The sequence below is a fragment of the Stomoxys calcitrans genome, chromosome 1 (assembly GCF_963082655.1).
Source record: "Stomoxys calcitrans chromosome 1, idStoCalc2.1, whole genome shotgun sequence".
Taxonomy (NCBI): domain Eukaryota; kingdom Metazoa; phylum Arthropoda; class Insecta; order Diptera; family Muscidae; genus Stomoxys; species Stomoxys calcitrans.
In genome coordinates this window covers 10,058,668-10,071,744 of record NC_081552.1, presented here as the reverse complement: position 1 = coordinate 10,071,744, position 13,077 = coordinate 10,058,668, and the positions used below count along the sequence as shown (strand labels likewise).

Sequence of the window (13,077 nt, the reverse complement as noted above, 5' to 3'; positions counted from 1 at the left end):
ATATAAACCGATTTTGGATTTTGAACTCTTGAGCCCCTAAACGTTACAATTCGTATCCAATTTGTCTCAAATTTTGTATAAGATATTTTGTTCACTCGATTTGTTTGCCAAGCTATTTTCCCTTTATTAAATCAGCTGCTTTCAATGACTTGGCGAACGAATCGAGTGACAAAAGAAAAAAGAAAATGTGTGCTTATCGGCACGCCACTTTTTTAAGCTAAATTTTTAATCGATCCCGCTAAATTTTCAATTGAACTGACTATGCGGCTACCTGTTGAATAGTCATAATTTAGACTATTTTAATTCAAATCAAATTGCCATATAAAACGATTCTCAGTGGTAAATAACTATTTTGCCGGTCTTTATGTAAAACTTTTTAACATTAATGTGTTGGCCAGCAGCACGTTGGACTTATCTAGGAAAAGAAGGCTCATTGTCGATGAGCTAAAAATGGCGGCCACCTTGATTTTAAGGTTTGCAACTGCTCCTATCACACTGAATGTCATAACATTGGGGGTATAGAATAAAGAATAAAGATATCATATTCGCAGTCCACAACCTTATACTTTGAATTTAACCCTATATTGTCATAATTGGTGTATACAGCCGCTTGGTGGGAGTGCCTCACTCCATCTGCCTTAATCTGCACTTAAAAATATCTATCACTTGATCCCCCATTGTTTTAATGGGTCAAATAAGCTAAAGGAGGGGTCTTTGGTCCAAATCGGAACATATTTCGATATAGCTGCTATGGGGCATAAGGTATGCATTTTTCACCGGATTGTGACGAAAGGTGGTTTACATATAGAACTTAACGCCTTTTTATTTGTTTGTAATATCATAGATCTGTTGGAAAAATTTTAACTCTGGCCCAAAATCTGTCGGTCTACTTGTTATTTTCAATATAATTGACTTGCCAAGGTTACAATTTAAGCCGGAACACATTTTTACTCCTCACGCCTTGAAAATCTTTTTTACCAGTTACGGCGCAGATAGTTCAATAGATAGAGGAAATATTGAATATTTTTAAATCTCTCAATGCGAGAATAACTGCATGTGTAGATGGCATCAGAGCTATAGATTTAAAAACGAATGCTGTTAATCTTACACCAATAATAACTTCGTTTATGAACATGAGTTTATATGAATCCTTAATTCCATCTCTCTTAAAATTGTCATTTTAGACCAATATTTTAAAATTAAAGTAAGTCTGACTTAAACAACTTAAGGTCATTATCAATCTTATCTGTGGTAGAGAAAGTTTCGGAAGATATTGTGGTGATATAAGGAATCAACTATCTGGGTCACGTACTGCCGTTCAGCAGGACATTTTGACTCTAACAAATGGATTTTTGGGTCTGAGCGTCGGGGGGGCCGACTCTCAGAAAGCAATCCCGCCAGGAAGGGAAAGCGCACACTCGCCCCTACCTTAATTATCAGAAACGCCAGATCTCGGAGATGGGTGGTGCGATTCAGGCGAAATTTTGTGAGCTCTCTAACAGTAACCAAAAACCAAAAATTTGGTATTCAAATTTCGGATGGGGTACCTAGGGGGTCGCCCCCCCAAAACCTACCAAACCTACTCAAATGAAAGGTATTTAAGATTAGAAAACGTATCTGGTATCCACTTGTCAGACCAAGTGTTTGGGGGATCACCCCAACCCCTAAAACACCCCTAAATCGGACATATTTACCGACCATGGAAATATAGAACTCAAATGAATGGTATTTGCGAGTAGAATACGACTCTGATATCCAAATTTAGGACCAAGTTTCTGGGGGTCTTTAAATGTCGAAAATAATTATGTCAAGAAAAATTTTCTTCAATATAAAGTAAAAGAAGGCGCGGCGGAGCAGATAAACATTAAGGCTGAATAAAAGCGTATTTGGATGAAAAGCTTTTTTTTGACTCACATTGTATACCAGAGCTGGCAAAATATCGATGGCACTATCGATATTTAACTTTTTGTCCGAATATCGATTGATATCTTTCCTATCGATACCATCGGCAAAGTTAATTTTTTGCAAAATTTAACATATATAAACGATCCAAAAATTAATTTGCCCTTTAAGATACATTGCTCCAATAAAGAGCGCAATTTTCATCCGATTGGGCTAAATTTTTCTGCAATGATTTCTCTCATGACTTCCAACTGACTTTATTAAGTTTGGTTTTATTCGGCCTGTACATTGATGTTGGAAATTGCAAATTTTGCGCATTAACATTCCACTAAAGAACAAGGGCAAACTTTTCACATATCAATGAGTATAGTCCGATTCAAGTTTAAGCTCAATGATAAGGTACCTCCATGTTACAGCCCAGTCTGAACGGCGTGCCGCAGTGCGACACCTCTTTGGCATAGTATCCCTTACTTGGCATAGTATCCCACAAATGCTGCCAGCGTTAGGAGGAGAAAACCACCACTGAAAATTTTTTCTGATGGTATCGCCAGGATTCCAACCCAGGCGTTCAGAGTCAAAGGCGGACATGCTAACCTCTTCGCTACGGTGACCTGGAGGTCGATTTATATGGATCTCCTGATTTTTATACCCACCACCTTAGGATGCGGGTACACTAATCTAGCCACTCCGTTTGTAACACCTCGAAATATTCGTCTAAGACCCCATAAAATATATACATTCTTGATCATTTGGACGTTCCGATTCGATCTAGCCATATCCGTACGTCCGTCCGTCCATCCGTCTGTCGAAGTCACGATTGTCGTTGTAGATTGCGAATGGAAATTATCGGTTCAGATTAAGATATAGCTCCCATATAAACCGATCTCCCGATTTGACTTTTTGAGCTCCTGGAAATATTTTTTTTATCCGATTTTGCTGAAAATTTGCATGTAGCGTTTTGTTATGACACCCAACAACTGTGCCAAGTACGGTTAATAATCTAATATAGCTCCCATATAAACCGATCTCCAGATTTGAATTCTTTGGCCCTCATTTACAAGCCGCAATTTTCATCCGATATGTCTGAAATTTTGCACGTAGTGTTCTGTTATGACTTCCAACAACTGTGCTTAGTACGGTCTATAACCTGGTATAGCTCCCATTCAAACTTATCTCCCGATTTGGTTTCTTGAGTCCTTACAAACCGCAATTTTTGTCCGCTTAGGCTGAAATTATGCACGTGGTGTTCCGTTTTAATTTTCAACAACTGTGCCAGGTACGGTCCTAATCGGTCTATACCCTGTTATAGCTCCCATATAAACCTATCTCCCGATTTGACTCCTTGAGCCATTACAAGCCGCAATTTTTGTCTGATTTGGCTGAAATTTTGCATGTGGTGTTCCGTTATGACTTCCAACAACTGTGCCAAGTACGGTTTGGATCGGTTTACAAACTGATATAGTTTGTATCCCATATAAACCTGTATCCCGATCCAATTTCTTGAGTCCTTACAAGCCTCAATTTTGGCAGTGCCAAATATGGTTCGGTTCTTTAAAGGTTTACTTTTTACTGGTGTGACAGAAGTTTGGTGTGTTAAATAAAAGTATGTCCTTCAACTAAGGTTATTTTGTATACATTTTTAGCAGAATCCTTGGTGGTGGGTCCCAAGATTAGGCCCTGACGAATTTACCACGCTTTTACTTGTTATTTTTAATTTTCATCAGGTGATAAGAAGTTAACGATAGTATCGATATTTATAAGAAGATGTATCCAAAATATCCCATCATCCACATACGATAACAAAGATGTTTACGTTTCTGAGAGTCTATATTGAATATGCGGTCTGATTTAGTTTGAATTTTAAGCCTTTCGTCATAATCCGGAGAAAAATTCATTATTTATGCACCCATACTATAACCAAACATGGTCCGATTTGGACCAAATTCGGCACGGGCATTGAGTGATACAATAAAGACAAGTCACTGTTCAATTTTGGTTCAATATTGGTCTTTTTGGCAGCTATATCCAAATATAGACCGATCTGAACCACTTAAAACATAGATATTGAAAAGCCTAACACAACTCACTGTCACAAATTTCGACGAAATCGGATAATAAATGCGCCTTTTATGGTCCCAAGACCTTAAATCAAGAGATCGGTCAGTATGGCAGCTATATCCAAATCTGGACCGGTCTGGGCCAAATTGAAGAAGGATATCGAGTAGCCGAATTCATCTCTTTGGCGAAAATTTTAACAAAATCGGATAATAAATGTGTCTAAGGCCTTAAATCGGCGGATCAATCTTTATGGGGGATATATCAAGATACAGTCCGATATAACCCATCTTCGAACTTAACTTGCCTATGAACAAAAAAAGAATCTGTGCATGGTTTTAGCTCAATATCTCTATTCTAATACCCACCACCATAGGATGGGGGTATACTAATCTAGTCATTCCGTTTGGAACACCAGCACAGCTCAGATACTTTGTAATGATGTAGGTCTTTGGGTATTGGAAATGGGCCATATCGGTTCAGATTTGGATATAGCTCCCATATAAACCGATCTCCCGATTTGATTTCTTGAGCGTTCTGTTATGACTTCCAACAACTGAGCCAAGTACGGTTCAAATCGGTCTATAACCTGATATAGCTCCCATATTAACCGACCTCCAGATTTGACTTCCTGAGCCCGTTTAAGACGCAATTTTTGTCCGATTTAGCTGAAATTTTGCACAAAATGTTCTATCTTGACTTTGAATAACTATGCCGATTTAAATCTGTGTATAACCTGATATTGATCCCATATAAACCGATCTCCCGATTTGACATCTTCAGCCCCTGGAAGTCGCAATTTTCATCCGATTTGGCTAAAATTTCGTACATGATGTTCTGATATGACTCTAACTCGGACTCGGACGTCGACCCGAAACGCTTGGGGTTAATCAAGTTTATTAACGGTAGTCCTCTGGCCTTAACTTCCAAATTGTCTGCTCTTTCATTTTTCCTTGCTCCGCTCTGGCACGGCACCCAAACGATGCGTGCCATCCTCAGAAAAAGCGTTAATCTCCTTCGTACCCCCCAAGACTGTTCGTGACCTTACCGTTCTGGTTGTGTTAGCCTTGATGGCCAGTTTACTGTCCGTAAAGATGTTTTCACTCGACGTCCTCGCGGTAACACCAACGTACGCATTCCGTGATCGCCGAATCTCCGCCTGCAACAGTATTATGGTCAGGCAGTCGAAATCAGATCTTAGTCCCTGGGTTCTCAATATAGCCCCCCAGGCCACCTCTGTCCTCTAGTTTTGATACATAATTAAAAAAAAAAAAAAAACTTTTCCTTAAAAAATTTTTCCACGCATTCTTGTATCTTTTAATCAAATGTTTCCTTTCAAATGTTCACACTTCATTCGATATGAATTCCTCTTCCGTGCAGTAAATCGTTTTCCTTTATCTCTTGTTGCCCGAAATAAACACACACAAAACAAAATTTCACTTTGATTTCATTTCATTTCGTCTATTTCAAATTAGTCCTTACTTTATGAAAAAGTTTTTCATTTTCAAATGCCTTTAAACTATATTTTTCATTCAATTTTGCTTATCAATGCAACAATTTCCTATTCAAGAACTGTATCAACAGCAATAACAAACAACCTAACGACGGGGCATACGCAAGCCCAATGGGAAGCAACAAAGAACCAAAGAATGTTGCTATACAAAAAAAAAAAAAAAAAAAAAAAAACTCAAGGCAAGGCGTTCAAGTAAAAAAGGAAACTTTTCGACTTTATTTCACATCGTAAGTCCATGGAAAGTTTGTAGCAAACATTATTAAGAGCTAAAGAGGGAAGGCGTAGCGAACAGTCTGGTGGAAAGGAGAAGTTAGCTTCATCAAGTAAAGGGGCAAAAGGAAATGCTAAATAAACAACATACTTTTCTTAACAATTCATATGGATATACAATGACTTGCACCCACACATATAACCGATGCCCACTTTGTCTCACACTCACTTTTACACACTTCCATTTTCCTATACTCGTAGGGCTTTCTGTGCAACACAAAGTGATATGCAATTGAATATTTCCATTGAATTGAATTGGAAAAATTCTTTACAATTTCAATGGCTTTTGTTGCTGCAAGAGGGAAATTCAATTGCTGGGCACAAGGATACCCTAAGAATTTGTTCGAACTGGTATTTTTCATTTCTTCCCATTGCACTAACGGATCGAAGGGATAGTTTATATGCAATTGAATGGAATATTCATTTTCAGATATTAAACAACCTGAATTGTTTTGTGCTAAGAAGAGTATTTAGTTTTTGCTTTTCTCAAGAGATTTCACTAAAATATACTTAACATGTACTACTGCCAAGTTCGAAGGTAAGATTATAACGAAATAGGATTTAGGTTTATTTAACAATAAAACATTTACCCTTTATACATGGAATTTAAAATAGGTCTTCAATAGTGATAGATCCCCTAATAATATGAGCAGCTTACGGCTAAGATAATGTATAAAAAGTATTATGGTAATTATTTCTATTTTAAATATAGAATCTATTATTGATTCGAACTCTTAAAAGTTTCACAGGCAGGTTCACCACCAAGTTCGCCCCCATAACCAAAAACATTTCTTACCTTTTTTTATCTAGACCAAAAAGGATGAAATACGATTTGCAGCTTCAGTATCCAAAATATCTGTAAGAAAAAGAAAAAGTAAGTAGTAAATAGGTTTATTAAAAACTTTTGTATATTTTACCAAAACAAAACGGAGTGAAAAAAGAAAATATACCATAGCTTTTGAAGGGATGCGGGCGAGCTCAAGGTTTGTATAATGATTTACTCTTAATGGAAACGGAAGGCTTTGTACAAAAACAAAAATTTAGTTTCAACTTAAAATATCATTCCGTTTGTAACACTTCGAAATATTGGTCTAGGACCTCATAAAGTATATATATTCTTGATCGTCTCGACATTCTGAGTCGATCTAGCCATGTCCGTCCGTCCGTCTGTCGAAATCACGATAGAGGTCGAACGCGTTAAGCTACCCGCTTGAAATTCTGCACAGATACTTAGTATTGATGTAGATCGATGGAGATTGCAAATGTCATATCGGTTCAGATTTGGATATAACTCCCACATAAACCGATCTCCCAATTTGACTTCTTGAGCCCCAGGAAGCCTCAATTTTCATTCGATTTGGCTGAAATTTTTCACATAGTGTTCTGTTATGACTCTCAATAACAATGCCAAGTACGGTCCACATCGGTCAAGAACTTCCAGGGCCCTTCCAAGCCGCGATTTTTATTCGATATGGCTGAAATTTTGCCTATGGTGTTCTGTTATGGATTTCAACAACTGCGCCAAATCGGTCTATAAGCAGATATAGCTCCCATATAAACCGGTCTGACTATCATCCTTGCTCACTTCCTAGAAACTTTAATTTTTGCTGGTTTGACAGATGTTTGGTATGTAGAATAAATAAATTATGCCCTTTAAATTTTTAGCAGAATCTATGGTGGTGGGTTCACAAGATTCTGCCCGGCCGAACATAGCACTCTTTTACTGGTTTCCTCTAACATCCCCTTCATAATTTAGCAGCAGTCATTTTTAGCAAACAACCGACTTTTCAGCAGTAAGCATGCTTCTCTGAAATTGCAGTATTACTGCTGTCATAGCAGAACTACTAAGAGAACTGCTATTCTATGAGTGAAGCTTAAGTACTTTTTCTTTGGAAAAGGATAGCTTTAGTACCTTTTTTGGATTAAGGAAGTTTTATTACACTTTTCATTGCAAAAGGTTTTTTTGTTAGAGGTTAGGGGTAGTTCTGGTAGACTTACACTTCTCAAGAAAGGGTAGTGCTTCAAATCTTTTCTCTGGAAAAAGGAATTTTTAGTACCCTTTCTTTGTAAAAGGGTAATTTTATTACCCTTTCCTTGTAAAAGGGTAATTTTATTACCCTTTCCTTGTAAAAGGGTAATTTCAGTACCTAATTTTTGTATGCTGAAAATGGGAATGCAGACTTTACTGCTGTTTCAGCAAACATGGGACTGCTGTATTATTAAATATTTCGGTCAGCCAAATCCGCAAACAAAATCTGCTGTATTAAGTACAAAAATCTGATGAGCTCGATCGCATTTTTTGTTATTGCTCTACTAATGTGTACATGACTGGCATGGCCTTTTGTATCTTTATTTGAAGAAAAAAAAAATTAAGGAAAGTATACATTCAGTGGTTGTTTATAAACATCCATTCATACTTACACATATGCATTTGTATTTTATTTTTTCTTCCAACAGTCTCTTTCAGCAAACAACAGACCTTTTAGCAGTAAGCCTGCTCCTCTGTAATAGCAGAACTGCTGCTATAATAGCAGCAAAATTAACTACTAATATTCAGCAGACAGTGTTTGCAATTTTCAGCAAAAATTTTTCTATGAGTGTAATTTTAGTACCCTTTGTTTTGTGAAAGTTTAGTTTAGTACCCTTTGCGAAAGGTTTGTTGCAGAACCCTTTTAATTGGGAAACGGTAGATTTAGTAGCTTCCTTCGAGTAAAGGGTGTCTCAGAACCCTTTCCTTTGAAAAAGGGTAGTTTTTATACGATTTCCATTGGAAAGTGGTAGTATTAGTAACACTTATTTTTAAGGCTTATTTTTAGTACCTGTTCTTTCTAAAATGTAGTCTTATATCCTTATAACCTAAAGGATAGCCTAATTACCCTCCCATTTGTAAAGATTAGCCTCTTTATAACCTCCCATTTGATAAAGTGTAGTCTTATAACCTTCCATTTGCTAAGGGGAAGTTTTAATACCCTCCCATTTGCGAAAGGGTAGTCTTAATATCGTAATTTAAATACCCTCCAATTTGCAAATGGTAGTTTTAACATCCTAACATTTGCTAAAGGGTAGTCTTAATAGTCACTCATTTGCTAAAGGGTAGTCTTAATACCCTTTCATTTGGTAAAGGGTAGTCTAAATTTCCTCTCATTTGCTAAATGACAATCTTAATACCCTTTCATTTGCTAAAAGGAAGTCTTAATAACTTGCCATTTGCTAAAGTGTAGTCTTATAACCTTCCATTTGCTTAATGGTAGTCTTAATACCCTCCAATTTGCTAAAGGGTTGTCTTAATAACCTTTCATTTGCTAAATGGAAATCTTGCTAAAGGGAAGCCTTAATACCCTTTCATTTGCAAAAGTGTAATTTAAATACCCTCCTAAACGGTAATCTTAACACCCTTACATTTGCTAAGGGGTTGTCTCAATACCCTCCCATTTCCTAAAGGGTAGTCTTTCATTTGATGAGGAGTAGTCTTAATACCCTTTCATTTGCTAAAGGTTAGTCTTAATACCCATTCATTTGCTAAAGCGTAGTCTTAATATCTTCCCATTTGCTGAAAGGGTAGTCTTACTACCCATTAATTTGCTAAATGGAAGTCTTTATATGGCCCATTTGCAATCCCCAACGACCTACATCAATATTAAGTATCTACGCAAAATTTGAAGTGGCTAGCTTTACGCTTTCAACCGCTATCGTGATTTCGACAGATGGACGGACATGTCTAGATTGAATCAGAATATCGAGATGATCAAGAATGTATATACTTTATGGGGTCGCAGATCAATATTTGGAGGAGTTACAAACGGAATGTCTAGATTGGTATACCCCATCCTATAGTGGTGGGTACAAAAACCTTTCATTTTATAAAGGGTAGTGTTAATACCCTTTCATTTGATAAAGGGTAGTGTTAATACCCTTTCATTTGATAAAGGGTAGTGTTAATACCCTTTCATTTGATAAAGGGTAGTGTTAATACCCTTTCATTTGATAAAGGGTAGTGTTAATACCCTTTCATTTGATAAAGGGTAGTCTTAGTAGCCTTTAATTCGCTAAAGGGTAGTCTTAATAACCTCCCATTTGCTAAAGAGTAGTCCTAATACCCTTACATTTGATAAAGGATAGTCCTTATACCCTTTCATTTGCTAAAGGGTGGTTTTTTTAGCTTTCATTTGCTAAAGGGTAGTCTTAATACTATTTCATTTGCTAAAGCGTAGTCTTTTTACCCTTTGATTTGTTAAAGGGTAGTCTTAATACTCGTTCATTTGCTAAAGGGTAGTCTTAATACCCTTAATTCATTTATTAAAGATAGCCTTAATACTCTTAATTATTTTGCTAAAGGATAGTCTTAATACCTTTAATTCATTGTCTAAGGGTAGTCTTAATCCCATTAATTCATTTGCTAAAGTATAATCCTAATAACCTTAATTCATTGGCTAAAGAATAGTCTTAATACCTTTTATTCATTTGCTAAAGGGTAATCTTAATACCCTTAAATCACTTGGGAAGGGGTTCTGTTAGTAACCTCGCCTTTGGGATTGAGTGGTTTTAGTACCCCTTCCATAAAGAAGGGTAAATAGAATCCTTTGTTTGACTTCGGTAAACAGCAGCTTTTATACCCTTTTCTTTTGGAAAAGTACTTTTAGTACCATTTTCTTCGCGAAAGAGTTGATTTGATTCTTGATGCTCGGCAAATTTATGTTCCACCGTTTCTTAGTCGAAAGGATATCTTATTACTGCCTCATATGAATTCCCATAAATAATTTTTCACTATCACATAAATGTCGTTTCATTATTGCGACAAAATCTAAAATACAACTTTTGTCGAAGAACTTCAATTGACTTTAGTATTTTGTTGCTTTTAGCTTACAAGGATAAATAAAAAGAGTAGCAACGCCTCAAAATTTTCTATATCGCAAAATATATTGTGCACAGGAAACCCCTTTGTCGATAATCCTGGATAAGGGTCAAGTTCTCATTTAATCTTTCGAAATCCCATTTCCGTAAAAATACTTCTTACCTACTCGTAAACAAATATTTGTACATTCTGGAAAGAATTACAAACGAAATCCTCTTCTCCAAACCCATGCACCATTTAAGGATCATAAGCTTTTTTTACACACACTTATACAAGCAAGAACAAGAAAACGGACATTCATTTGTTACAAAATTCCTATGTTCTTATCAGAACCCCAAATGCCTGTTATTTGGAAAAATTCGTTTCGGATTTGTGTTTTATTTGGGCGAAAATATCTTAAGGCCACAAATATTTGGTATGGAAATTATTCAACAATAAGAAAAAGTAACACCAAATCACACACCCAGCACTTGCACAAATCTTGCTAAATGAAAGGTGAAAAATATCTAAATGTCTTTATGATATGCCACCTACGCACTTACACTCTCTCTCACACAAACGTAGATTGCCAAAAGATTACTTGAAAAATTCTTTTTTGTTTAAAGGATAAACAGAAAATTGTTACAAAGCACACAATATAACGTAGAAAGAGGGAAATTTCTTTGAAGGAAACGCAAAAATTATTTCCTTAATGCCTTAACATGATGTAAGCTTTTACAGCAAAGTTTCCTAGGTACTTAGCAAGGATCCTGGCTTTTGTTTGATCCCCAGATTCCTTGCTGGCGCTTTGTTCCTGCCATTGTCATTGAGTTGAAGAACTGTGCATTAGCAAAGGCAGCGAAAGGATAATGTTTTGTCGTTTAGCATGCAATTTTTCGCCAAAGCTAAATTCCTAATTAAATGTAAATTTCGAACGACTACAAAGTAAGGGAAACTGCGGCTGTAGCAACAGAGACGATGACGACGACATCTTTATTGTAACATTGGCTAGACCAAAAGTACCAAGGACAATATTTCTTGTGTTATTTTGGGATTGCGTGGGTTTTTTAGGAATTCAAAAAATGTTTTCCATTTCCATACCTCAAGGCTCTTTCTCTCTAAGTCAACTGAGGCAAAGCAATGGCTTTTTTCATTTTTGGTTGGGTTGTAACTAACAATGCTAAATGGAGCCTTACTCATGCTAGATGCCATCATACCGACAAAGACACTGGCGGCCGATAATCGTAATTCAGCAGATGATGGCGATGATAGGAAAGAGTGTTGCCGTTATTTAAAAAAAAAATATTTAAAATAAAATAAAATTAAACCAAATCAAATCAAATCAAATCAAATCAAATCAAATCAAATCAAATCAAATCAAATCAAATCAAATCAAATCAAATCAAATCAAATCAAATCAAATCAAATCAAATCAAATCAAATCAAATCAAATCAAATCAAATCAAATCAAATCAAATCAAATCAAATCAAATCAAATCAAATCAAATCAAATCAAATCAAATCAAATCAAATCAAATCAAATCCAAATCCAAATCCAAATCCAAATCCAAATCCAAATCCAAATCCAAATCCAAATCCAAATCCAAATCCAAATCCAAATCCAAATCCAAATCCAAATCCAAATCCAAATCCAAATCCAAATCCAAATCCAAATCCAAATCCAAATCCAAATCCAAATCCAAATCCAAATCCAAATCCAAATCCAAATCCAAATCCAAATCCAAATCCAAATCCAAATCCAAATCCAAATCCAAATCCAAATCCAAATCCAAATCCAAATCCAAATCCAAATCCAAATCCAAATCCAAATCCAAATCCAAATCCAAATCCAAATCCAAATCCAAATCCAAATCCAAATCCAAATCCAAATCCAAATCCAAATCCAAATCCAAATCCAAATCCAAATCCAAATTCAAATCCAAATCCAAATCCAAATCCAAATCCAAATCCAAATCCAAATCCAAATCCAAATCCAAATCCAAATCCAAATCCAAATCCAAATCCAATGACAGCTATATCAGGTTATGGATCGATTTCAACCATACTAAGCACAGTTGTTGGAAATCATAAAAAAAATCTTCATATAAAATTCCATCCAATCGGATAAAAATTGCGCCCTGTAGTGGCTCAAGAAGTCAAGATTCAAGATCGGTTTATGTGGCATCTATATCAAAACATGGACCGATATGTTGCATTTACAATCCCAACGGACCTACACCTTCTAGATGTATTTGTGCAAAATTTCAAGCTGCTAGTTTTACTCCTTCGATAGTTAGCGTGCTTTCGACAGACAGACGGACGGACAGAAATGGGTAGATCGACAATAAAAAGTCATGACTATCAAGAATTTATATGTACTTTCTGGAGTCTGAGTCGAATATTTCGAGGAGTTACAAACAGAATGACGAAATTAGTATACCCCCATTCTATGGTGGAGGGTATAATAAAATAAGGTCGGAAAATAAATGCGCCTTTTATGAAGCCA

The 13,077-nt window shown here is 36.1% G+C and overlaps 1 protein-coding gene across 1 annotated transcript in view; it reads right to left on the bottom strand.

Annotated features, from left to right (window-relative positions):
* LOC106090474 (hemicentin-1) overlaps nucleotides 1–13,077 on the bottom strand; it is a 1,337,150-nt gene that overhangs the window by 1,066,015 nt on the left and 258,058 nt on the right. Inside the window, exon 2 of the mRNA XM_059367960.1 lies at nucleotides 6,537–6,596. The gene's annotated coding sequence lies outside the window, so the exon portion shown is untranslated. The remainder of the gene's footprint in view (nucleotides 1–6,536; nucleotides 6,597–13,077) is intronic.